Source organism: Antechinus flavipes, chromosome 1 (genome assembly GCF_016432865.1).
Source record: "Antechinus flavipes isolate AdamAnt ecotype Samford, QLD, Australia chromosome 1, AdamAnt_v2, whole genome shotgun sequence".
Taxonomy (NCBI): Eukaryota; Metazoa; Chordata; class Mammalia; order Dasyuromorphia; family Dasyuridae; genus Antechinus; species Antechinus flavipes.
This window is the reverse complement of record NC_067398.1, coordinates 380,681,240-380,707,214: the sequence shown is the minus strand read 5'-3', so window position 1 is coordinate 380,707,214 and position 25,975 is coordinate 380,681,240. Positions and strand designations below refer to the sequence as shown.

General features: G+C 35.4%; 1 pseudogene; it reads left to right on the top strand.

Annotated features, from left to right (window-relative positions):
• LOC127545891 (60S ribosomal protein L12-like) overlaps positions 1-7,146 on the top strand; it is a 64,321-nt pseudogene extending 57,175 nt beyond the window's left edge.
• Positions 7,147-25,975: the final 18,829 nt, after the last annotated feature.

Below are 25,975 nucleotides of genomic sequence, written 5' to 3'. Positions count from 1 at the left end.
TTACTTGTCTAATATGTACAAGATATCTAAAAGTCAATATTTTGTTTTGAACTAGGTACACAATATATAATAATATACAGCATGCAAATGATAGCCTTGGGTTTTTGTTTCTAGGTAATTTCATTAGACCTAATTCTATTCAATAGTTTTTCCATTAAAAGGCAGCACCCATTTGTTAAGATATAAACCACTCTGATACTGAATAAATTAAATCTGTGTTTCTTCTTCTGTTTTTTATTTTACATAAGATACTGAACTCAATTTACCATTGGATACTATCATCTTCTAAGAGCCATATAACTAGGAAATTCATTTATTTGAGAGTTATTCAATCTGAGTTCCAATTCTAGTTCAGTCTAGTATGCTATGTGATTTTGAGCAAATCACTAAACATTTCTAGACTTCAATTTCTCCATATTAAAAAGAAGTAATTCCTTCTGGTTCAAAAAATCCATAATGATGATGATAATAATAATTTATCCTTTTTAGAACTTAGGATGTTATGTAATTTGAATGTCATAACATCTCTGTGAACTATGTGATAGAAGTATGATTTAGGCCTATTTAGGGTTTGTGTTTGTGTGTGTTTTTTCCATGTGAATTATTTTTATGTCCATATCTCTCTAAAGGCAGCTCTTAGGAAAGCATGAATAGATATCAGTAGAATCTTATTCATCTCTCTAAGGGAGACTTTGATTCTTGCCAGGAGGTATCAAGCTCATAAGGCTGCCCCGCTTTGTTTTCCTCAAAGAGAGAATGCAGGGATAAAATCATCTCTATCTTCCCATTACCCAAATGTTGTTAGTCTATAGTGAATATGTTCTAAGTTCAAATTGTACTCCAGGTTGCTATACCTTCATAGAGAATGAGTGCCCCAAGTGACATCTGAGCACTTGACAATTTTCCATAACATACTAATTAAATAAAGATCATCACCTACAATGAATAGCACTATATAACAAATAATACATAATGAATAACAAATATATCCATTCATCCAAACTGATTACAAACAAAAATAAAAGATGTTATATAGATTAAAACAAAGAAACTAAACTACTGTGAGTGGGAGAACTAGATTAAAATATAAATGAGAAATGTTTAATAAAATGTGTTTTTAGGATACAATGTGACTAGCAGGGATCTATTTCTATTTGAGTTTGACACTACTGGATTGGGCTATATCAGACAATACTCAGAGTAAAGGAACTCTCCCATTTGGAGTAATATCTCTCAACCAAGAAAGTCTTGGATCTCACTCAAGAGAGAAATATCCTGAAGACTAATGTGTTAGACTGGGCATAGGGACATCCTTGAATCTGGATTCTCTACATTTAGGCTTCTTCCCAGAGTCTTTCTCTCCTTCCTAAAGAATGCCTGAAACCAAGCTCTATATTGGGAGTCAAAAAAACAATCTCTCTCTTCTCTTAAGCTCTTATCAGCTTTTTCCCTCATGCAAGCATGGAGCTTCTTGTTGATATCATGCCCTCTAATTATTATCACTATGTATGTGATTCAAAAATATGTATATATTTATAGACATAGATATTTAAAATCTCCAGTCTCATTTTGAGCCCTGAGTTATATCTATTTTACAGATGGAAAATTTGAGAGTCAGAAAGTTTATAGAGACTTCCAAGGGTCAGATAGATAATGAGAAACACAGATAAGATTTCTGACTACTATCATGATCTTGACTGTATAGAGAACTTAACCATTGTTCAGAAGTTAGTACAGTTGGAACAGCAAGTTGTTAGAACAATGATTAAAATTTATATCAAATTAGAAGAAAATGTGCATTTTTCTTCAGATAATTTCTGTTTTTCCTCTTCTAAACTCTTGCAAAGTTCTCATTTCCTTTCCCCATTTTTCTTCTAACTCTAAGATCCTTTTTGAATTCTTCCAAAAGAGCTTTGTGAAATGGGGACCACTTCATATAATCCTTTGGGGCTTCATTTTCTTTTAGGATCCTCATAGTTTGAGGTCTGTTCTTTTCTTTCTCCATAAAAGCTATCTTTAGTCAGAATTCTTTTTGCTTTTTTGCTCATTTTTTTTAAAGGTTGAGGTCTGCTTTTTGGGCAAAGAGGTGATAGATGCTTTAGTTTGCCATGGGTCTGCTGCTGCTGACTGATTTCCGGTGCTGGGTAAGTGTGGCCAGGTTCTGCATTTTTCTGGGATTCAGAGGCTTACTATTTGCCTTTTGTTTTTGCTTTAATTGTCTCATACTAATCTGCTGATCTATTGGCTTGTAACTAAGACAAGCCTCCCAGTAGATTTCCCAGTGTATGGACACTGCAGCACCCTGGCTACTTGTTCTGTGTCTGTGCTCAGCTACCACCTCCCACCTCCCCCTTTCTGATTGAACCAGATCTTTTCTGAAGTTCTTCCAAAGTATCTTCTCCTGGAAATTTGTTATACTCAAATAATTGTGGGTTCTGTCACTTCAAAAGCAGTTCAGAGGCTTGAGCTGGTGTTTATCTGAGGAATACTAGGAGGAACTCAGATAAAGACATGCCTACTCTCCTCCACCTTGGCTCTGCCCTCCTCTGTTTAGCTTTTAAAGGCCTCCACAGCCTGTCCTAAATCTCTTTCCAGCCTCATTGAAAAGTTAGTCAACAATTATTTATTATTATATGCCAGGAATTGTACTATGAACTACGGATACAAAGAAAGGTAAAAACAGCTTCTGCATTTTAATGGAGTAGACAACATGCAAATAACAAAAAAACAAACAAGACAAAACAAGATAGATATAGTGTTAATGAGAGTTAAAGAAGGCTCTAGCTATATAGTGGAGATAAAAGTGAGGAAAAAGACTTTCCAAGAATGGAGGAAAGTCAATGAAAATGAGCCTTCTACATGATCCTAATCCTAAACTGCCAGGCTCAGCATCTCCAAAATAAATTATATTTCATTACTTTGTCTTTATTTGCATTTGTTCTGTACTTGTCATTTTCTCCATTAGAATTACAAGCTTCTTTTGGATACAAATTGTTTCATTGTTTATATTTGTATTTCCAGAACCTCACATATAGTAAATACTTAATAAATGTTTGTTCATAGATTTATTGCTACATGATAAATAGAAATGTCTCTAAAGAAACCAAAAATAGGGAATTGGTTATATACATCTTAGATCTATGTCAAAGTTTGCCCCATTTTAAAGGTAGTTCTCAAGATTGGTTCTCAAGATGATTAAAATAGAAAAAAAAAGATGATTAAAAAAGGAGATGCTCAGAAACATTAGCTATTATTATTATTGAAAAAAATGCATTAAATCCAGTTTTTCCAGGTTTACAAAACCTTTAGGAGAATAAGCTATACACATAGATAACAGAATGAGCAGGAAATAGGTAAACTTTTGCAAACAATATTCCACAGTAAAATATTTATTCATAGTTGCCCAGCTAGGAGAAAGATCCAAAGATACAAGATCTTATTGTGCATATATGGTATAGATTCCCCAAAGGCATTTGCCTTGGCCTAGCAAAATGCTTCCTTAAAGATTCCTGTCAGCAAAGTGTCCACCAAACATATAAAAATCATACGAGATCCTTTGAAATATGAGACAGAACTAATGTTATTGAGTAATGTTCTAATTATTATCATGTGAGGCAAAAAACAGGGAAATCATGTGTTCATAAATGATAGTTTTCTCAGCTATAACAGATGCCCAGTATAGAGTCCAAATGAAAGAAGGATTCCTTACTGGTGGTGAAATCTCTTAGATCTTGCTATTTGTAGACAGTATTATACTCATTACATCAAGATCCAGATCATTTCATAGCCTCCTAAATGAGGTCCATAATCAGTCCAAACATTTGAATCTATAAAAAATCAAATGGACAAAGAATGCATACCATGAATATTGATGCAATTGGATGGACAACCTACAAAGTTCATCCATTAACTGGTCACATAGATGGACAAAGAACTGGAATACAGATTTGAATGGGAGAAACAGATCACATTAGATAGTATTTGAGAAATTGTCTAGGACTTTTAGTGAATCTAATCTTTTTGAAACAAAATCCCATATATTTCAAACCAATATTATCTCAATGATACCAAATGGCATTGAATCAAAGTTTTAGAAATTGATAAGAGAGTAGAGTGTATGGGGCTTATGGAAAGAAATATACCCAGGTATGAAGGATTTGTTTGAGGCTTTATGACCCCTCACATTGATGCTTTCTTAAAACACATTTTGGGATAGATAATCCTCTGTAAAGAATAAATTTAGTTTTATATCTCATTAAATATGAAATTAAGGCAAATTGCAGTTTCTCTGAGATTCTGTCTTTCTTTTGCAAGGAGTCCAATAACAAGAAGAGTGTTATTTGTATCCAAAAACTTAAATCTCTGTATTATCCAGATGATAGGGATGAGTGAGTAGCCAACCATAAAAGAATAGCTCACCAAAGCCATAAAAGATAACAAAGACATATATAATTGAAAGAAGAAGTAGGTTCATTACATAATAATAATGAAATAGTAGGACCACCCAGATGAAATCAGGAGATCATAAGAAGAACCCGGGCAAACAGGGCAGGTCTCTTTGGATGATGGATTGCAGGAACACTTTGATGATAGTCACTCAAGATGAGAAAACAAGAATATGTTGTGATCTGTACTATTGGATGAGGTGCCCACATTGATGAAAGCATAGATCTCTTGAAATATTGAAATAGTGACATGATGGAAGAAGGATGGATTTCCCCGAGTCCCTCCTTTCCCAATTGTAGCCACATCATGTGAGGCAAGACACTCCCCTTTTCCATTTCCTTGTCTGTAAATTCCCAGGGATTGGACAATATGAGTTCTGAGCTTTATTCCAGTTCTACATCCTGTAAGCTTATCTGTAGACCTAATTTGGCACTATTGTATACAGCATCAAACAGATCTCTCCCTCTGAGAGACTGATTTGCAAACATCACATAATATTAACCACTGGGAATCAGACTGGCCATGAGAACTGTCTAGACTCAGATATGCTGGTCCCAGCAAACCTCTACATTTAAAAAGGAGGCCTTGGAAGCTAAAGAACTAAAACATCAGAAAGGGATCAAAAAGAGAGAAAGGGGGGAAGCAGGAGAGCAACGGGTCAAATTAAATGGATTGTAGCCAGTTTGGGTAAGATGTCTGGGTTCACGGAAAGACACAAAATTTAGGTTTATAGAACCATGCTAGGAATAAAGTTGGAAACTGAATGCTTATAATCACATGCCAAATAGATCTTGGGGAAAGGAATTTTTAAAAACAAACACACATCCTCAGCTCTGCAGAATGTGGGGAAGCTTGACTGATGCATGCTCCTTTGCACTGTTCATATGGTTAATAGGCAGCATTAGTCAGGAGGGATTCATCAGGTGCAGTTTGGGACAAGAACTACCCAATTCTACCTGGAATAACAACAGCAGCAATAGCAGCAGCAGCCAAAGGCTGCAGGTGCTGACTTTCCAGTGGCTCTCGGTGCATGTTCCTTTTCTCATTACCTTCTGGATCCTGGTGGCCATCACAGCACTCATTGGTAAGCAAATGAGATTAGCCAGAGATTTCTGTCTTTGTGGTGGTTAAATTGCAAAAATTCTTGTCTTTCTAGGATCAGTCTTTAGATTTGCTGTTATCAAGGGCTTTCTTACTTCATTTTGTAAATTTCCCATACATAATGTTTTAATAATGTATATGATTACCAAAGAAATGACTCAACATACTCCTTACCTTCAACTTCCAGTTCTTCAGCAAGATTCTATTAAGTACTTTATGTTCAAATTTAGGCTCAGGAAGGATTTTAGGAAGAGGAATTGCAAAATGTTAAACTGTCATAGCAGAACACTAGTTGGAATTGAAGTTAGTGTCAAATCTAACTCAGAGAATATTCTAAGTAAAATGTAGCCTTATTGATTCTGTGCAAGTTCAGAAATTTAATTGGTCTTTTTGTTTCTTTCTATGGTTCTTTTGGAAACCTGCCTGAATCAATAGAAGATACTTAACAATAATTAGTCTATTAGTTATTGGGTGATAAGTAGTACCTTTAAATGATTTTGTAGTTAATCTCACTGTGTTTAATATATACATGTACATCTAAGCATTTTGAAAATTGTGTATATTTTCAGTATAATAGGTATGTAATACACATTATTGATGTAATCTATAGGAAATTAGTCTAGTTCAGGATCTGCATAAGGATTTATGGACCTTCTTGTAAAAAACTGCCAATTCCCCAGGACACTGAAAATCACTGATCTAGAGAAAACTCCTCTTCCTGATAAGACTGGAACTAAATTAAAAATTTGTGTCTACATAATCTATGAAAAACTCTAGAAAATCTATGAAAAATTTCTAAGAGAAATGTTTGGTTTATGAATTCTAATGCATGCTGGGCATCTTTGAGATTTTGTTTTTAACATTTAAATGGAACCCTTGTGACTGAAAAATATTGAGAATCATGGGTTTATACAATGCAACTGATTCAAAGAGATTAATGATTTTATGAAATCTTAGGATCAAGCTGGTTCTTTGGGTTCTATTGTAATCAAAACTGTAGCAATGAATTAATCAATCAATGACAAGCTAAAGTGAAGCAAAAATGGTTATGTATCTCTCCAGTACCAGCAAAACCCGATGGATAAATCATTAACAAAACTACCTTTTTTATTAATGTTTGTAGAACTAGAGATTTACAATATTTGATATTACACCTATAGGATTCCATGGGAAGTGACTATATTGCTTATTAAGACTACATTTTCCAACAGTTTCTAAGGTGCATCATTTTTTGTCAGCTCATGCAAATTAGCCTGAACCAAAGGCCTAGAAAAGTATAACCAGAAAATGATTTGGCAATAATCCTAATATAAGTTGAATTTATTAGATCTTGTTGAGTTCAGTTCTTCCTCTCTACATTAGTGATGCACATTTTTTGTCTTCTCCAATTGAAAGAGGTCTTCTTTCCTCAAGTAGCAGGATTCAGCTCCTGGGCAATCAGAATCTGGTCAAGAAAAATAAAGTATAATGTCCAATTTGTGAAAAGATCCCTGGGGAACAATGGAAATTCTATGAACTTGTAGGTGAAACAGTTTACAGATGTAATACCTTTTTTTTTTTTTTTTGAATTTAGCTGTAGAGCTACAGCAGAGTTTGTAAAAACTAGCCCATTGTTAGTTCCTATCAGAACGCAAAAAAAAAAAAAAAAAAAAAAATTATAGTATTTTTTTTTCAGCATATGCCTTTTCTACTTGGACGTCCACAGAACCTGATTTGGGGCCTCTCTCTCCATCTCTGGCTACAGGTTGTCTCTGAGTCTTTATTTTTTTATACATGCAAAGATAATTTTTGTCATTCACTCTTTTTTGTGTTCCAAATTTTTCTCCCTCCCTTCCTCATTCCCCCTTTCCCTAATTCTCCTTCTCCTGGACAGCAAGTAATCTAGTATAATATGTGCAGTTCTTCTAAAGTTCTTTCCACGTTTATCATGCTGCACAAGAAAAAAATGAGATTAAAAGAGGAAAAAATGAGAAAGAAATGAGATTAAAAGAGGAAAAAATGAGAAAAATACAAACAACAACAAAAAAAGTGAAAATACAATGCTGGGATTCACAATCTCTATAGTCTTCTCTTTGGTTACAGATAGCTCTTTCCATCACAAGACTATTGGATTTGTCTTAAATAACCTCTTGTTGAAAAGAGCCATCACAATTAATCATCATATAATCTTTTTTAAAAATTTTTATTATAACTTTTTATTGACAGAGCCCATGCCTAGGTAATTTTTTACATTATCCCTTGCACTCACTTCTGTTCCAACTTTTCCCCTCTCTCCCTTCACCCCCTCCCCCAGATGACAAGCAGTCCTATACATATTAAATATGTCACAATGTATCCTAAATACAATATAAATCATCATATAACCTTGTTGTTGCTGTGTAAAATGTTCTCTTGGTTCTACTCACCTCACTTAGCATCAGTTCATATATTCCAGGCTTTTCTGAATTCAACCTGTTCATCCTTTCTTATGGAACAATAATATTCTATTACATTCATATACCATAACTTATTTAGTCATTCCTCAAATGATGGTCATTCACTCAATTTCCATCTGAGGCTATTTTCAAGCTAAAAAAGGATTTTAGTTTTCTGACTTCTCAAGAGTTGGATAGTAAATGTTTAACAATCAGCTGTGTGTGATGAGAAATACATTTTTAAGTTTAATCTGCATTGTTAACATTTTTAACATTATTAATATTAACATTTAATATTTTTAACATTATTAACAATTTTCAGGTCAGGACAGTCAACAAAACAACATATCAAACCCGGATTTATATAGTATTTACTGATTTCCTAGGTACTAATGCTCACACTGAATATTTAACGATCCACTTTCTGGGTTGGTTTCAACATACCTTTGCTTCTACTCCTATAGTACTAACCACTCAGAGAACAGCAAGGCTGAGAAAAGCTTCACTTCCTGAAAGTGTCACATCTCTTAAAATTTAGAGTTTAAAAAACTCTAGACCCTTAATTGATTATACTGAACCAGTCTCTAAGTTTGTTTGATTCTTATTTGATTCTGGACTTTCCATTTTCCTTCAGGTATACCTTACTATAACTACCTATTTATTTCTTTCCTCCAATATTTACATCCTGGCTTCAAGAACCTCCAAAAATAGACTGTCCTAGGACATCCCCAGAGGATATACACTGTTTATTTGTCTTGTCAGGCTGTTGGTGTGGTACAGGAGGAATAATTAATTTAACTAATCCTAAACATTATATTTGAATAGAATTTAAATAAGCTGCATAAGTGAGTTCATTTTGATTATTTTTACACAGCAAACAAAGTATATCCCTTAATAGAGGGTCTCTAATGCAATTTGTGCTGAATATATATTAATCTAGTTATTCCTAGATTTGGGGGAGGGTACAGCTATATAATTTTATGGACATGGGGATGGCAGATATATATTCCTACCTCGTGCAGATAACTTTTTGGTAGCATAATGTTAGAAAGTTGCCTGATTAAGAGGTTAAGTCCCAGAGCAGGCATGATCCAAAGGCAATGGTATGTCCCAAAGGTAATCCTGGTACATAGGTCTTCCTGAATCAATTTACTTCCTTAACTTGAGATCCATGAATTCAAGTTATGGTTATTTTTCTCTATTATCTTATATGTTTTATGCACTTCAAAACATTATTCTGAGAAGCAGCTCATAAGCTTCACCAAGAGCCTATGGTGTAACAACATTCCAATGCAAGTATAAATAACTGGCTTGTAAATTCCTGATTTCAGATTAAATTTTTAAAATTTGATACATGACCACCATCTTGCTCAAGACAAAAAGAAAACATCCTACCAAAAGTTTTGGCACTATCTTCCTCAAAGTAGTTAAAGATCTTCCAGGAGGTCCTTAAAATAAAAGCAGGAGGCAGATTTCCTTTATCTTTGAATCACCTTTCCTCTCTCTTCCAATCTGGTGCTTATCAAAGAGCTCTGGGAATACAGCAGGAACATTGGTGCTACATTGTTGAATCCAATGAGGTGAACAAATAACTAAGAAACTCTGGGTAAAATGCTATGCCTGATGCTGAAATGCCTCGTGGACTTTGGTAATGTTTATTTCTTAATCATATCTATTGTACAGATATGGTCAATCATTGCTACAATAATCTCAAAGGCAAATGGTCTTTAAAAAAGACCAGAATTTCAGAACATCTCAAAGAACACATATAATACATTTCTTTTTTATACCTAGGGCAAAGAAAGCAGAGATAGAATGAACATTTTGTTTAAAAGTAACTTTATAATAATATTTCATATTAATTGATGCAACTCTTCTCTGTAATGTTAATCTTGTGTTTTTGAATCTGTGCATATATTTAGGATAAGGGGGTCCATGAATTTAGATGGAAAAAAAATTACATTTTTATTTCAATAGAGGTGGTTTCTTTTATAACTCTATATATCTTATTTCATGCATTTAAAAACATTCTTTTGAGAAGGGAAGCAGAGGCCTCCCCAAAGTCCCAAAGAGGGCCATAACACAATGAAAGATTAAGCCCTCCTGCTGTGAAGAGTTATACCATCTTGAACATTAGGTAAACGCAAAAGAAATTTTTACAGAGTTGTACTTGTTTCAAGAATCTAATGGTTCAATCAAGATTTCAGACAATTAATCTCTATGAAATGTTGAATTCTATTACCTTTCTAAATAATTATGTTACAATACACACAAAACCAAATGTCAACCACCAAGAACCTCCAAAAATAGAGTGTCCTAGGACATCCCCAGAGGATATACACTGCTTATATGTCTTGTCAGGCTGTTGGTGTGATACAGGAGGAAGAATTGTGATCATGGAGTAAAAAGATTTGGGATCTAGTCCCAGTTCTGCTATAAGTCACTGACACTAGCTCAGTTGGGTCCTCTCTGGGCCTCTCACCTTCTTCACTGCAAATGTGGAGTTTTCACTAAGTGATCCTTAACCAATTTTCCAACTCTAAGACAGTGGGTTCTTAACCTTGTCTTGTGTCATGGACCCCTTTGGCTCTCCAGTAAAGCCTATGAACCTATTCTCAAAATAATATTTGTTTTTAAATTTATAATTAAAAGAAATACCAAATTTCAATTAAAGGTTTATGAAAATGAAAATGTCATTTTTTCCCCAGGCAAGTTTACAGATCCTTTGAAATCTATCCAGGGATCCACCCATAGGGAACTCTCTGGCCCTCACAATAAGAATTCCTGTTTTAAGACCATTAGGAACATACAGACTCCAGAGACCTTCTATTCCAGCCCCCTCGGTTTACAGATAAGTAATTTGAGGTCTAAGGAGATAAGCTACCTCCCCAAGGTCATGGGTCAAATTTGAGCCTAACTTCTCTGACTCCAGAGGCAGCACTTTGTCTACTATACCATACTTAGTGTTCAATTGATTTAAAATAGAGTGATAAGAAAGGAAGCAGGTCTATTTTGCCACTCCCCTCTTTTCTCAATCATTAGTTAATTTTTGATAAAATAATAATTAATTTACCAGAACACTACAAGCCATGGGGGTGGCAGGTCCTTTCCTGCTGATTATTAATTATATTAAACATATGTTCTGATTTTTAAAGTTACATGTTGGTTTTATTATTCTTTTTATGCTTACAAAGAAAAATAAGCTATGCATACTAAAGATACGCTGTTTCACATACAATGCTTTCTTGATGTTCTACTATGAATATGGAATGTCCATTTAATTGGGTTTAAGTTCAGCATTTTTTTAAAGTTCTTTAGTGATGTTTTCTTTACATAAAAGAAAAGATTCCTCAATATGAGTATTCGATGGCTTTCTTTTTCTCAATCCTATTAGACACTTTATTTCTCTTTCCCAAGGTTTGTTACCACCTCCACTCCCTTGACCTAAAGTGATTTCCAATTGATTTCTTTCCCTCCCTCAATAATCATCTCAGACCCTATCCATTCCCCCTGAGGAAATGCACACAGACAAAACCAAAAACTAATGATCTCATTAAAAAAAAGGAAAAACAGATTAAATGAATATTTATATTTAGTTCTGTCCATCTAACTGTTACTTAGCCTGGTCATTAGGCATTTTTCATCCATTTAGTTTTTTTTCTGTGAATTATTAGACAGTTTTCTTTTGTGTGGCTGCATATTTTATTGAAAAGATTCTGAAGGCTTCATAAACTAAATACAATGTCTTCCACAACCAAGAGCATCAGTATGTGTACCCTGACAAAGCAATAACATTCAACAACTAACAGGGCCCATAAAATTGAACAAGCGGAAGAACACAGGGTATTTTCTAGGCCTAGAGGTCTAGATCCAATGTGGAGAACACTGCTTCAGATAAGGAAAGGGTAGACAACTGGGATAGCTACAGTGATAACCATGAAATGTCAAAATACAAAAGATTTTCAGCATGTTGGATAGATCTGAGGGGGGAAATGAGGGGGAATTTTGGGAAGATATATGTACAAGAATCACACAGGATAAGAAGGTATGATTGTATTATAATCTATACCATTGGAACAACAATCCACATCTGGGAAGTTATACATTGAAACATGCATTATTCTATCTGGTTGTATTCTGTTACTGAAGCCAGGAATGTTTTTGTTTTGTTTTTGTTTTTGTTTTTTTTCCCAGAGCTATGTCACTATCCCTAATTGTGTGTGTGTGTGTATATTATATATATATTTTCCCATTGGACCTGTGATTTCATTGATCTAGGAAACTCCTTGTGAGGAAATTCCTTCTATGGCAGCAGATGAGCACTTGTTCTGCAGTTTATAGTCTTACAGAGTTGTCTGGGACACTAAGAAGTTAAGTAGTCAGTATGTGTCAGAGGCAGATATTAAACCCAGGTTTTTCTAAATCCAAGGCCAGTCTTTTCTTCACTATGTCATTATCCATTCTGCCTTTATAAATGAAGAATAAATGATTTGTGTCCTATGAATTGAAGAATGCTAGTTAGGCCTACTACTCTCAAAACACATTCCCTTGAGGCTAGTGCCACTATGTTGGAGTTTCATTATATTACATTAGTAATATTAATTGGTTAACTAATATTGATAGGCTTTGTCCCTATTAAAATGCAAAATAACACTGAGAGATATAATATGCAAACCTGGTATCTTGGTATGAGTAACAGATAGGGGTGAAGGGAGAGTGTGTGAGGACACTGACTATAGTGGGGATTGGACTTTCTAAACAAAGGAAAGATTGCTAAATAGATAATCTGTGTCCTAAAGACAAACCTGGTCGGCTTCCCAATGTTTCTGAAAAGTGGCCTCAAGTGTCTTGGTATAATTTAGACCACTGCAGATAAAAACAAAATTGAAGCCTCAGAAGTAGATTTGCATTTGGTTTGACCTAGGAAGAAGATCCCATATTTGACTGATAAGATCTTTGATATTACTTTCAGTGATCCTTTACAATTCATTGCAGATGGCAAAATCATCTCCTAAACACTATGCTATATATGGCCATGAATCATAGACTGCCACAATCTCGGAAGGATTACTACAACAAATACATCAAACGACACTGGAAAGATATATGGTTGCATACTGTTACCAGTGGCTTGAACATGAAAAGTGGTGTAAAAGATAGAAACTGAGAATTCTTATAAAGAGAAAGGAGGGGGGCAAACCACAGAGTGATAATGAGACACAATATGTAAAAAAAATGTTGGTGTGATGCAATGGCAGCCATGACATGGTTTTTAAAAATAAAAATCATGTACAAAGGTTCCTTGTGGAAGGTTTTGGGTTTTTTGTTGTTGTGGTTTTGGGGGTTTTTTGCACATAATGTTTAAGTAGGAAGTAGTGATATCTTTATCAATAAAGGGAAATAACTTAGTTATTAGTCATTAGTGTTCTGGTAAATGTTTAATAACCAATTCTCTAAAAAAGAAAAATATATGCATGAAATCATTTAAAATAAATTCTGTATTATCAAAATTTCTTCCATCATTTTAAGTTGATACAAGTGACAAAATAACAAATCAAGATTTAATATGTAGAATTCATTTTCAGATATGTAATTGCTCACAACCCCAAAATTTAATAATCAGTTTTACTGCAATAGTATATCTCTGTTGACAACATCGTGAATCCAGTTCTAATTCACCCAATTTAGTACCTTTTTGATCATTAAGCCCAATAGGTGTCATCTGTACAAAAATAGAAAAATCACTTTTTAGATCTCTTCCTAAGTATTCAAAAGAGAAACATGATATGCCAGGGAAAAAGTCCAGGTTAACAAATCAGAAAAGCTGACTTTTACCAGCTGTGTATGCAAGTCATGTAAAAATCTCAGCTTCAGTTTCCTAAAATGTAGAGTCAAAGTAGGGGCTAATAACAGGCACACTGAAGCTAAAATTGTAGTTATATTGGTATAAGGTAAGGAAATTTCTACAAATACAGATCAACACTTGCTTTGCAATTTATAGTCTTAGGGAGTTTCCTAATGTCTATAAGTGACTGGTGAGAGACACAGCTAGCCTGTGTCAAAGGAGAACAATGAGCCCTGGTCTTCCTTATTCAAAGACTAGCTCACTGATCACTATACCACACAGCTACGGAATAATAATCAATTTCCTACCATAAGGGATTGTAGTTAGAAAAGTGCTTATAAATATTTAAGTCCTATGTATAGGTAAGTTATTAGCAAATCCAATTACAAGCTATTGTCAATATTAACCAGAGAGTTTCCACTCATATCCTAGAAAAAAAGAAAGAAGTAACTAGGAATGTATAATGTTATTCCTAAACCATTATTATTAAGGCACAGTAATTATTAATGAATCTTCTGTAATTACTTATCAAATTTCAAGAAGGCTGTCTGGCACATAATAGAAGTTTAATAAATATTTATTGATTGAAGAAGAGGAGAAGTGTACATGAGTGTACTCATGAGTGTACATGAGGAGTATACAGGAGCCCTGTTCTGAATAATGAGCCCCTAATATACAACCATGTCTACATAACTGTGAGGATAGTAAAGAGAAATTTAGCTTTGCTATCGGAGGCCTGAGGTTCAAATTTGGCTCTGCTGCTAAAACCTATATTATTTTGAGCATTTTAATTAGCACCTCTAGGTTGCAGTTTCCCATCTCTAAAATGAGGGGATTGCATTCTCTAACAGGGACTGACCCATATTGAAAATGCAGCAGCATGGTTAACTGATGCAAATCCCCCATATGGAAGAGAGGCTGTTTCTGGGAGAGATCTTGGAAGGTGCATAACATTCAGTTACTCGTTCAGGCTGCTAACTATAAAATAGGCAATCACCTCTTTGACTGCAGTTGCAGAACTGGGCACTAGGTGGCATAGATTGCCAGACCTGGGAGTCTGGAAGACTTATTTTCCTAGGTTCAAATATGGCCTCAGACACTTACTGGCTATTTGAACCTGGGCAGGTCAAGTGACCCTACCTGCCTCAGTTTCCACATCTATAAAAATGAGCTGGGGAAGAAAATGGCAAACCATTCCAATATCTCTGCCAAGAAAATCCTAAATGGGGTCATGAAAAGTTAGACATGACTTAAAAGACTGAATAACAGCCACAACAAAGTTGTGGAACCAGAACTAGAAACAACTTCCAAAAGGCCTTATTCATGCTTTGCCTCATTCTCTACTTTGTCTTGGTTTGATTCTTTCACTGATGTCATCCAGTGAATGACAAGATACAGAGTCATCTGAATTTTGTGGCCTATCAAACATTGACCCCCTGAGGAATAAGGAATAGAAGTAATCTTTAGAACCTATTCCAACAGAGCTGGAATAAGGACTGTTCTGGCAGTTGAGCCACTTCTGGACCAGAACTTGATTGGATCAGTGTTATACAGAAGTGTGCTCAGAGGAAGCCCACCATCCCAGAGGCACGGCAGAGTAGGGGAGAGTATGCCCCAAGTGGGAGAGGAAATATTCATGCTTTTGTTAATTGGTATATTTTCTAAATAAAAGCTAATTAATATTACATGGAGAGAAGGGATTAGAATGCTATCAGTATATAACACTGGATAAGTACAGCTACAGTGTTCAATTCAGTTATATCTGAGAAGATACCCAAACCTCTCAGTTACCCCCAGAATCCTGAGGGAGTGATTTTGTAAAACTTGTTCTTAGAAAATGAGATCAAAGCATACTCACCACAAGACTTTTAAGATCTTTTCTAGATATAATTTCTATTATCTCATTCTTCTACATATTACATTGATGATGCACTGAATGCTATTCAGAATATAATAATCATCTCTTGAGGAACTCAAATGACTTTAGAGAGGTTGTGGACCATATTCTATAACCTCTGCTTATACACACACACACACACACACACACACACACACGCACGCACCAATTGCTAGTGATTGTTATTGTTGTTTGCTGAGACCATGACATGCAAGTGAATTTGTATTTAAGTGAGGGAGAGCTGTGTAGGGTTACTCGTCTCACTTTCTCCTCCAAAGCTATGGATCTTGTGGCAATATATAGATCAAGACAACTGATAATGACCCAGGATGCTATGGGGACACCTTGGCCTTTTTAACATAAAGTCTTTAACAAGCTCAGTTTGATTAGAATTATAGTGCTGGTAAGAAGAGGATTTTTAAAAATGAAAGAAATCTTCTTTTCTAAGACATACACTTATTTTTCAAAGCTTATTTTACATTAGCCTTTCAGGAGCAAAAGTCTGACAGGAACTACAATCCAAAAGTACCAGTGTTAGGGTATATAACTGTGGGGTACAGAATTCCCCAATCTCTTCCCTATCCCCAATCAAGGGACAAGCTAATTGTACCAAAGAAAAAGGTAGGGAGCTCCATTATGGTCATATAAGTTGTTTAATAAAATGGGTTACTTATATATAGGCGCTATCTGGAGGTGGCTACCAGGCAATTCAATGGATCCTTGCAAAAAAAAAAGAAAAAAAGAAAAGAAAGAAAGAAGAAAAACACCCCAAATTCCCATGGTAATTATAGAAATCAAACAAATAAAGGAGTTGCAAAGCATTATTATTTATGTCATTGTTGATTTCCATTATGTTTAGCAAGGGTCCCGAGTCCCATGATTGCAGGTTCAGACAACATGGTATCACCCTTGGGTGAGTGCCTAGACACCTAAAGTTATGTGGTAGACACAGTAAAGGCTATGTTCTGGTCATTATGGCCTTCTAATGTCTTGCTTAGCTGATGACTACATCTAGGGACCCCACAAGGCCGTGTGCTGCTCAGTTTGAATAAGTTCCCAGATACACAGAAAATTATTTGCTAGGCACATAGGATAATAGCTTTCATCCCCACCTTGGAATGACTTTCATCCCAGCAGTATGGCTTTTACCAATCAGGACTCCACAATAACTGACTTGTTCTTAGGTTACAAAACCATGAAAGTCTAATCCCAAAGTAAAAGATTGAGATGCCAAACCTTAGTCAAACTGACCCTAACGAGCTAATGCCAGGGCCATCACAATGCCCTGCCTCTCCTGGCTCCACGACCAGTGAACTTTGAGTAGGCTGAGAGCCCTCCCTCACTGGGAAAAACAAACTTCCTTGCCAAAAGGACCATTAATTATTTCCTTCTGAGCAACTTGGTTATTCTCCTTTTCACCTATCTTTATAACTTCTAATTTGCAATTATTCCCCAGTACCCGGGGCACCATGGTGAGGCTGATGCAAAGGAAAAATCATTGCATGACCATCTCATGGAGTCACGGGGTGGGGTGCCTCCAAGTTTCCAAAACATGCCACTGTAACCTTTTAGGCTTGCAGCTGTGTGGTACAGAACACTCCCAACCTCATTATCTAGCAAGAACAAGCCTAGTATAGCCCAAGGATTGAAATTCACAGACTGATCTTAACACGCACCACTGCCCATGTTGTGATTGGACTCGGAGAGATCCCATGGGCACGAAGGACTGGAAGGACTTCTGAGAAGGAAAATTCCTGGAGCTGGCACAAGGGTGCCAGGCTTTTACATATTCATCCTATCACTCCTTTTGTTGTGTTATGATAAGAAGCAAAGAGGCATCTGTTTCTGTTCTCTTCCTTACAAAGATTTTAATGCTTGGGGTATTTATTTAGTACTGGTCTATAGAAAAGTTCAAAGGAAGGCATTCACCATCATCATCTTATTTCACCTCTCTTCCAGAATAAATAACCAAAGTTTTCATTGTGTTTTGTATTATGAGAGTCTCATATACTTCTACCTGTCTCTATTATAGGGTTTCTTTGGGCCTGTCCACTTCAAGTAAATGTTTCTACAAATGGGGCAATCAAAAACAAGGTAGTGGCTGTGGTCAGTGTTGGTGCTAGAAGAAACTGAATCCAAGCTAGGCAGGACAGTGTTTGTACTTTATTACAAACTTGTTTCAGATTTACTCAAGGATCAGAGCTATCATTATTACCTTCATGTCCTTATCTCTAAATCATATGCTTAATTGGTATTAATCATGGTGACTATAGGCAAGACAGTTTTTGCTCAATAGAAGCTACATTCTGAAAGAGATAAGATGTCCAAAATACAAACGTTTTATCTCCAAACAAAATTCAATATACTTTTTACTCTCGGGGCTGACCAAATGAAAGAAGCAACAATAATATTCAGTGACTTTGTCTCTGACTGGGGGCAGTAGAGAGAAAAAGCTATATAGTACTTTCTCCTCCCATTTCCTCCTTTATTTCAACTATCTCCCACCCACTTTTATTTAGTATAAAAAATATTAAATGTTAGGTATGAGCTAATTCAATAACTATTTCCTTGCTCTTCAACCCCTGAGCCAAATATACTTATTCTCAATTTTTTGCTTTTCCTAAACTCCCATATTCTACACACTATCTATAAAACATTCTTCCTCACATACATCCAAAAACATTTTTTTCTCACTGAAGTCATTTGAAAAAGTTCCTACTTGCTGAGTCATTCTCAGAAGATGATCTATTATTGAGAGGCACAAAATAAGAGTAAAAGACAAATATATGGACCTCCTTTTCATAAAAAAATGCATAGTCTAATTTTTAAAAAGGACAAAAAATGTTAAGCTCCACAAACCAAATTCTTTACATTCTTTTTTTTTTTTTTTTTTCCTACTCTGACTTGCAAACATATGCTTTTTTCCCATTTGCATGCAGGCAACAAACACATGGATTGCAGTTTCCATTAAGAGCCCAAATTTTATTGGTGGCACATTTTTCATTCATTTTCTAGGTTGAAGAATAGAAGCATCCAATTCTGTGATGTCCTAGTAGATTTGCTGAAGATAAATGGTTTGGGAGAGAAACATCGCCTCAAGATTTACATTTTCTCCCAAAATATTATTGAATCCTATTTAAACAATGTTTAAACAACCATTTCACATGTTGCTTAACAAATTCAAAGCTAGGTACTAGCTGTTGAAGCAAGTAGATCTTTATTATATTGTCATAGAATAGCACTTTACAATAAAATCAAAATCAGTTAATCAGCAAACACTAAGTATCTACTACTGTGTGCCAGGCACTGGGCTAAGTATGGATAATCCAAAGATAAATCAATCAATTAATCCTCTAATCTAAAGGAGCTCTTTTTTCCTAGGGAAGACAACATGCAAACAAGACATATACTGAATAAGGTAGAGATAATCTCAGAGAGAAAGTAATTTAAGGCTAAGGAACATTTAGAAAGGATTCTTGCAGAAGGTGAAGACTTTAGATGAAATTTGAAGAAACCTGGGCTCAAATCCTGACTTCTGCAATTATGCTTTTTCCTTGGACCTCAATTTCCTTATCTTTCTAAAATAAGGAGATTAGGCTAGATGGTCTTTAAGGACCGTTCCTCCTCTGATTTACAAGGATTGTATGAACCTAAAATAATCCTTTAGACTTTGGCCACTAGAAAAATGTTGGGATCAAGACTGTCCAATAGATGGCAGACCAATCATTTCTCATGGACAGCCCAAAATTCTTTGAGTGTTCCCTGCTTTAAAATTTGTAAGTTTCTCTCTTTCCCGTGTGTGTGTGTGTGTGTGTGTGTGTGTGTGTGTGTGTTTCTTTAAGTTCTCTTTCCTTTTCTTTAATTTCCCTAGCACTAAATGCATTTTCCTTTTCTAATCACAAAAAAGGAAATACTAAACTTTACTTGTGGAACAGTAAACTATGTGATGTTCTGTTTCTCTCTCTCTCTTTTTTCTTCCTTCTTTTTTCAATCTTTCTTCTTTTTTCTCTATCTTCCTTCTTTTTTTCTTTTTTTTTCCTCCATCACAAATTTTTATGACTTTGGGCTTTCTCTGGACTTCGGTTTCCGCATTTGTTAAAATAAATTAGGCTGGATGATCTCTAAAGTCCCTTCAAGCTTCATTTTTTTTTTTCCTCCATCACAAATTTTTACTACTTTGGGCTTTCTCTGGACTTCGGTTTCCTCATTTGTTAAAGTAAATTAGGCTGGATGATCTCTAAAGTCCCTTCAAGCTTCATTTTTTTTTTTCCTATAAGCAAGAAATATCAAACTCATATGAGTCTAAAGAAGAGATTTTTTTTTTTTTTGGAGGCACTAAGTATAGTATATATGGAGTCTCTCAGAGTGACCTTAGAGCCAAGAAATAATATAGTTATAATGAAGAGGTTTTTTTCCTTTTTCCAGCCTGCAAAAAGAAGAATTGAATTAAGTGCATTTTAAAAATCCACACAAGCAGAGTTTTTCCTGTGTGTAGAAAACATGGATTACCTCTATGTTTTGTGTGGTTGTTTAGTGGTTTTTCCAGTTGTGTACAACTCTTCTTGACCCTGTTTGGGGTTTTCTTAGCAAAGATGCTGGAGTGGCTTGCCATTTTCTTCTCCAGCTCATTTTATAGATGAGGAAACTAAGGGAATCAGAATTAAGTGACTTGCCCAGGTTCACATAGTTAGTAAGTCCTGATGCCAGATTTGAACTCAGAAAAATGAGCCTTCTTGACACTCTATCCTTTGCACCACAATAGCCCTTGGGATAATATATCCTCATTTGACTGTTGACATAAACAGGTCATTAGGATTTACTGACTGCAAGACTTTTTTTTTTTCTTCCAAAAGAACACTTATTTAATCCTTGTATTCTCTTTTAAAAGTGGGGCTCTATTCCAAGGCTTTTTTATATTCTGAACTCCCTTCATTTTATTTCTCAATTCCAATCCTACATACACCACACATTCAACAAAGGAATAAGAACATGAAGTGTAAAAGTAAAAATATGAGCAAATATTCAGAAACAATTTCTTAAAAAAAAAAATCTTTCCAAGAGTTTTGGCCTCCATTACTTTATTTACAGTCAGAAAAGGAAGATAATTGGGTTGATTTAAATTTGAGATAAATATTATAATTTATTTCATCACCAAATGCTCACCAATTTTGGAGCAAAGGACCCAGGACTAGGATTTTATCAATGTAAAGGACTATCAAGGAGGTTGTAAGGAGTAAGAGAGATATAACTTCTATCTTCTGTTAAGAGACAGAGCTGATACTAGCTCTTCACAGAATTTTCCAGCAAAAGGGGCACAGATATTTCTCTTCTTTTCTCCTTCCTGCCCCAGAAAGGACAAGTGTACACACTATGACAACAGAGGTTAAACTCCTGTTTTCCTAGTTGAACTTGACTCTATGCCTCAAGTCCCCCAGCTGCCTCTTTGTCTGCAATATTTTCCTGGACATGGTTATCTTCTCTTCAAGAACTCCTTGTGGAAATAGTCTGAAGAAGGACTTCTCAGACTCACAAGGTTATCAACAGGCCTAGAAATATATCAGTTTCAAAGAATTGCTGTACTTGCATAGGCTATGAAGAGGAAGGCAAAGGGACTAAAGTCTGAGTCTCAGGCTCATGTGGACAAACACTTGTATATGCAGTAAAATATGGCTGGGTAAGAGAGAGAAGCTCAGGGAATAACCGGGTATTGTCTGTAACCCTTGAAAGAGACCAAAACCTATCTGTCTTGGTCCCACATAGTGCATAGCATGGGTGATACATCCCTCCATTCCTGGGACCCAGTGGGCCTAACAAGATGCCACTGACTCTGAATATTCTTCAACAAGGTGCTGAAGCTAGCATGTGGCCCACAAGATAGGCCTTATCTGTATGTTGTGTAAGATCCTGCAGGGCAAACTGTCTTACTTCTGTTGGTATCCTTAGTGCTTAATATGCAACCTTGCATATATTAAGTGCTTAAGAAATGCTTTATTCATTCATTCAAGGAGACACATACATACTCAGTCTCATCATCCCTATCACAAACAAAATACATCTATAAAACTGTTATTTTTCATAAATCTGTTCTCTTGGATGGAGAGAGAAAGAGAACCATGTTCAATCTCATTCTGATGCTTCAAGGCTGCTACTAATTGGATAACAACTTTCAGAGCTGGCTCCACTGTGGAAGTTTTCCTTTGCATAATGAAAGTCCTCTGCAGAGATAAAGAGGAACTTTGGGCCAATCAGCTCTAAAATTTTATATAAATAAGTCATGCCCTATACTTCCTCCTTCCTCATACCTTGACTCTATACATATTTTCTGATGCTATGTGTTAAGCCCAAATCTGTTACAGAGGGCAATAAAGGTAAAGCTTCTCCCAACCAAACAAACAGATTTCTGTCCTCCCTTCCTCCAGTGCTGGGGATGAAAAGTCTCCTGTGGTCACTGTCAATCTCCAGTCCAAATATAAGCCAATTAGGTGTTACATTGGGCCTAGAGACAGGAATACTCATCTTCCTGAGTTCAAATTGGACCTCAGATGTTTAATAGTTGTGTGATCCTGAAGAAGTCACCTAACCCTGTTTGCCTTAATTTCCTTATCTGTAAAATAAGCTGGAAAAGGAAATGGCCTTATATATCTTTAAAAGAAGCATCATTGGGGCAGCTAGGTGGCACAGTGGATAAAACAGCCCTGAAATGAGGAGGACCTGAGTTCAAATTTGTCCTCAGACACTTAATACTGCCTAGCTGTGTGACCCTGGACAAGTCACTTGACCCCAATTGCCTCAGGGTAAAAAGAAAAAAGGAAACCACTTCTGAGCCTTAGCTCAGAATGTAGCAAGGCCATCCCTGAAAAGCTCTGGACCGTTTACCTCTTTCACCTCATATTTGTTGATCCTAATTATAAGAGTATAAGGGTAATTGAGATTCGGAACTGAAAAAACAAGGAAGGCTGAATTAGACCCATAGTTCCTTGTCTGTGTTCTAGAGATAAACCCTTCTCCAAATCCCCTGATGATATCAGATAAATCTTGCATCTTAGACCCTGTGGACTCAAAGTAGAGATCAAGCCACAAATTTTCAAAATAAGTAAAGAGTTTTATAATCATTAAGGAGATTTATATAAACTTAAACAATGATTCAGTGGAAGGGGCAGGACTATTATTTACTTTGAAGGTTTCACTTATCATCAAAGCGAAATCTTCCACTAAGTTGTACCATAGGTAATAAATTCTTTGTCCATAATAGCCATAAGAAATACAAAATGGCCCTGAGACTTACAGCCCCCTTCCACTTTTTATGGATAATGGCAGAATGTCCAAAAGGGGCAAAAGGTACTAAAGGGTCACTGTTTTTAGATTACCAACAAATATTAATTTCACTGTTGATACCCTAAATGTGCCATTATTATGCAATAGAAATTCTTGGAGCAATAAAAATCACATTTCATGTATTCATTTTTTGTTACAAATTAAATCAGAAGATATAAAGAAACTACAATTAAGTCCACCTATTCTCCTTGAGGTAAATAAAAGAGTTGGTGGTGTTGGATTCATATTATATCAAAGGGCAACCAGAAATATAATTTTATTGGATACTGGCTAATTTCATCTTACATTTCTAATGATGACAAAAAAAAAAGATAGGCAAAAAGTCTAAAATGAAAACGAAAGCATATGCCAAAGTCTACTGAAGAAAATGAAAAAGTAGAGGAATTCTACAAACAACAAAAATTTGACTCTTCTTGGCTGTCCCTCTTCTCTAATCATCTGTATCACCTCCCCTGGAATCACACTGTACTTTGATGGGTAAAATTTTACCTTACTCTTTAGAACCAGATCTCCCAACCCTTTTCTCAGACATATCCAAACCATGTAGCTCTCATTTTTTCCTTCTTTTTCCTTTATGTATTGTCTTTTCCCATTAGAATGTAAGTTTCTTGAGGGCAAAGGTTATCGTGCTTTCTTATATCTCAGATGCTTGTAGCATAGTGCCTATTACATAGTAAGCTTTATCCATATCTCTCTTTCTTCTTTCTCTCTCCCTCTGCCACTCCCCCCTCTTTTTCAGTGTGTGTATGTGTGTGTATGAGCATTTTACATCTATCTATGTATCTCTATCACTTTACCTTTCTAGCTATCTATCATTCTACAAAGTGAATACACACTTTGATACTTGATGACTTAAAGTCAGATGTGAGCATGGTGGCAGAAGGTAGAAAATAAGAGTTGATATGCCCAAAGGGCTATCAAACTGTGCATACCCTTTGCCCCAGCAGTGTCTCTACTAGGTCTGTATCCCAAAGAGATCATAAAGGAGGGAAAGCGACCCACATGTACCAAAATGCTTTTGGCAGCCCTTTCCATGATGGCAAGGAACTAGAAACTGAGTGAATGCTCCCATCAGTTGTGGAATAGGTGGATAAGTTATAATAGATGAACATTATGGGATATTATTGTTCTCTAAGAAATGATCAGGAAGATGATCAGAGAGGTCTCGAGAGACTTACATGAACTAATGCTAAGTGAAGAGAGCAGAACTAAGAGTACATTGTATATAGAAACAACAAAATGTGATGATCAACTGTGATGGACTTGGTTTTTTTAACAATGAGGTGATTCAGGACAGTTCCAAGGAACTTGTGATGGAAACAGTCGTCTGCATCCAGAGAGAGGACTGTAGGGACTGAGTGGATCACAACATAGTATTTTCACCTTTGTTGTTGTTATTTGCTTGCTTGTTTTTTTCTTTCTCATTTTTTTTCCTGTTTGATCTGATTTTTCTTGTGCAGCATGATAAATGTGGAAATATGTATAGAGAAATTGTACATTTTTTAATCTATATTGTATTACTTACTATCTAATAGAGGGAGGAAGGGGGAAGGGAGGAAGAAAAAACTTGGAACACAAGTTTTACAAGAATGAATGCTGAAAAATATCTTTGCATATATTTTGAAAAATAAAAAGCTGTTATAAAAAAAAGGAAATACCAGTTGAGAATTTTAAAATGCAAGAATTACATGGCTGGAAAAGTGTGCATAGTATGAGATTTGTATCAATGAAGTAAACACATTGGTAATTCCAGGATGATAATAAGCTCCTTGTGTATAGGGACTATCTTCATTTTTGTCCCCAATTCCTGAACATTTTAAGTCTTTAATAAATACTTGTTAAATTGAATTAATGAGGTTATGAATCCAGTCAAATATTGAAATAAAGAAAGTTTTTTTTTTCAAATTTGGTTTCATACAATCATAAGATTTATTGATAATAGCATGTGTCATAGTAGGCAAAACTCATCAGGATGCAGGCCATAACAAAATGGAGAAACCTTAAGAATTAGCTTGAGGAGGCCCAAATAGAGATAGCAATCAACTAATTGCCCGGATTGATGATAAAGGCAAGATATACTCTGCATTCTTTATACTTTTCTGGTACCAGTAACGGGATAGGAAGATAGCAAACATAGAGCCAATGCTTGCTGACCTGATGTCAAAGGAATTTATAGCAATGAATTTGATCAGCAATAGTGAATCTGTGGGAATAGTGATGCCCTAAGTGGCCTTCAAGGCAATTAATTAATTATTGGTGATATGCCAAAGTTCTTTACCATGTCAAATTTTTTCTTTATATTCTCATTCTTAATCTTTCAGAGACTCTTTTTAAGATTTTCTATTTTATTTTGACTTTGATAAATGTTAACAATTCTACATGTAGCTTGCTTTTCTAAAAAGTATATAAAAAATGAACACTTTTTTTTTCTCTGAACTTCCTTCTATTTTCTCCTTTGCATGAAAAAGAAATGCTTCTATGACTCTCCAACTTTTTCTTTTGATAATATTATCACTAAGACCTTTCCCCCACAAATCCAATCCCTGCCTCCAGGGTGAGGGGGGAGAAAAAAGTCACAATTTTAATCACAAGCTTAGTCTTTGTTGTTGTTAGTACTTGTTCATAACAGGGAGGTAATACCATAACATGCAAGTGAATGGGATTTAAGTGAGGGAGGGCTGTGCAAAGTCATCTGCTATTTATCCCTCAAACAAAAATAAATAAACAAACAAAAACAACCCATAATCTGATATGTCAAAAAATACTTAACTCATTTTGCATATTAGGTTCATCATCCTGTCACAATGTAGGTAGTATACTTCACTACTATTCACTCAGTGAATTGACCAGAGTTCTTATGCTTTTCAAAGTTGTTTTTCTTTTTACAATGTTATTTTTTATTATATAAATTATTCTCTTGATCTTGCTCATTTCACT